Here is a 2,500-nt window from a genome sequence, read left to right as displayed (position 1 = left end):
CCGTGGCACGGCATGCGGACCGAGGCCATGGCATGGCATTTCGGCCTTCGCATGCTGGGCAACGCTGTAGCATGCCATGCTGGCCGAGGCCGTGGCACGACATGTTGGCCATGACTGGGGCATGGCTCACTGAGCAACGCTGTGGCATGGCATGCTGGGCAACGCCGTGGCAAGGCATGCAGACTAGGGTCGAGGCATGCAGGCCGAGGCTGTGGCATGGCACGCTGGGCAATGCTGTGGCACGGCATGCTGGGTGACGCCGTGGCAAGGCATGAGGGTCGAGGCCGTGGCACGGCATGCGGGGCGAGGCCATGGCAACGCATTCCGGCCTTGGCATGCTGGGCAACGCTGCGGCATGCCATACAGGCCGAGGTCATGGCATGGCATGTGGGCCAAGGCTAAGGCATGGCAAGCTGGGCAACGCTGTCGCATGGCATTCTGGGCAACGCCGTGGCAAAGCATGCGAGCCCAGGCCGTGGCATGGCGTGCAGGCCGTGGCATGGCGTGTTGGCCGAGGCCATATCTAATGCATGGCACGCTGGGCAACGCTGTGGCAAGGCATTCGGGCCGAGGCCGGGGCGTGGCATGCTGGCCGAGGCTGTGGCATTGCATGCGGGCCGAGGCCGTGGCATGGCATTCCGGCCTTGGCATGCTAGGCAACGCTATGGCATGGCATGCGGGCCGAGGCTGTGGCACGGCATGTTGGCCAAGGCTAAGGCATGGCACGCTTGGCAATGCTGTGGCATGGCACACTAGGCAACGCCTTGGCAAGGCATGCTGGCCGGGGCCGAGGCATGCAGGCCGAGGCCGTGGCGTGGCATGTTGGCCAAGGCTAAGGCATGGCACACTAGGCAATGTCGTGGCACGACATGCGGGCCGAGGCCGTGGCACGGTATGCGGGCTAAGGCCGTGGCATGGCATTCCAGCCTTGGCATGCTGGGCAACGCTGTACCATGCCATGCGGGCCAAGGCCGTGGCATGGCATGTTGGCCAAGTCTAAGGCATGGCACGCTGAGCAACGTTGTGGCATGGCATGCTGTGCAATGCCGTGGCAAGGCATGCGGGCCGGGGCCGCATCATGCGGGTCGAGGCCGTTGCATGGCATGTTGGGCAACGCTATGGCACGACATGTTGGGCAATGCCGTGGCAAGGCATGGGGGCCGAGGCTGTGGTATGGCATGCTGGCTGAGGCCGTGGCATGGAATGCGGGGCGAGGTCGTGGCAAGGCATTCCGGCCTTGGCATGCTGCGCAACGCTGCATCATGCCATGCGGACCGAGGTCGTGGCATGGCATGTTGGCCAAGGCTAAGGCATGGCAAGCTGGGCAACGTTGTCGTGTGGCATGCTAGGCAGCGCTGTGGCAAGGCATGCGGGCCGAGGACGTGGCATGGCTTGCTGGCCGAGGCCATGGCTAAGGCATGGCACACTGGGCAATGCTGTGGCAAGGCATGCGGGCCGAGGCCGTGGCATGGCATTCCGGCCTTGGCATGCTGGGCAACGCTATGGCATGGCATCCGGGCCGAGGCTGTGGCATGGCATGTTGGCCAAGGCTAAGGCGTGGCACGCTGGGCAACACTGTGGCATGGCATGCTGGCCGTGGCATGACATGCTGGCCAAGGCTAAGGCATGGCACGCTGGGCAACACCGTAGCAAGGCATGCGGGCCGAGGCTGTGGCATGCCATGCCCGCCTTGGCATGCGGGGCAACTTTGTGGCCTGGCATGCCGGCCGTGGCCGTGGCACGGCATGCCGACCTTGGCTATGCTGGGCAACGCTGTGGCATGGCATGCTAGCCAGGGCAGTGGCACTGCATGCTTGCCAAGGCGGTGCCATGGCATGGTCGGCATGGCCGTGGCGTGGCATGCTGGCCAAGGCTAAGGCGTTGGCATGGTATGTTGGCCAAGGCTAAGGCGTGGCAAGTTGGCCAGGCCGGTGGCGTGGCAGGCTGGCCGTGACGGTGGCATGACACGCTGGGCAACGCCGTGGCAAGGCACGCTGCGCCATGGCGGCTGCAAGGCATGCGGGCCGAGGCCGTGGCCTGGCATGCTGGCCGAGGCCGTGGCATGGCATGCCCGCCTTGGCGTGCTAGGCAACGCTGTGGCATGGCATACTGGCCAGGGCAGTGGCACGGCATGCTTGCCAAGGTGGTGCCATGGCATGCTGGGCATGGCCGTGGCATGGCATGCTGGCCAAGGCTATGGCGTTGGCATGGCATGTTGGCCAAGGCTAAGGCATGGCAGGCTGGCGAGGGCGGTTGCATGGCATGCTGGCCGTGGCGGTGGCATGACACGTTGGGCAACGCCGTGGGAAGGCACGCTGGGCCAAGGCAGCCTCAAGGCATGTAGGCCGAGGCCGTGGCATGGCCTGCGGGCCGAGGCCGTGGCATGGCATGCTGGGCAACGCCGTGGCGTGGCATTCCAGCCACGGCTGTGGCATGGCATGGCGTGCTGGCCTTGGCATGCTTGGCAACGTTGTGGCATGGCATGCTGGCCAGGGCATTG

This window comes from Camellia sinensis, chromosome 12 (genome assembly GCF_055761805.1).
Source record: "Camellia sinensis isolate YWXY chromosome 12, ASM5576180v1, whole genome shotgun sequence".
Classification (NCBI taxonomy): Eukaryota; Viridiplantae; Streptophyta; class Magnoliopsida; order Ericales; family Theaceae; genus Camellia; species Camellia sinensis.
This window is presented reverse-complemented; position numbering follows the sequence as displayed.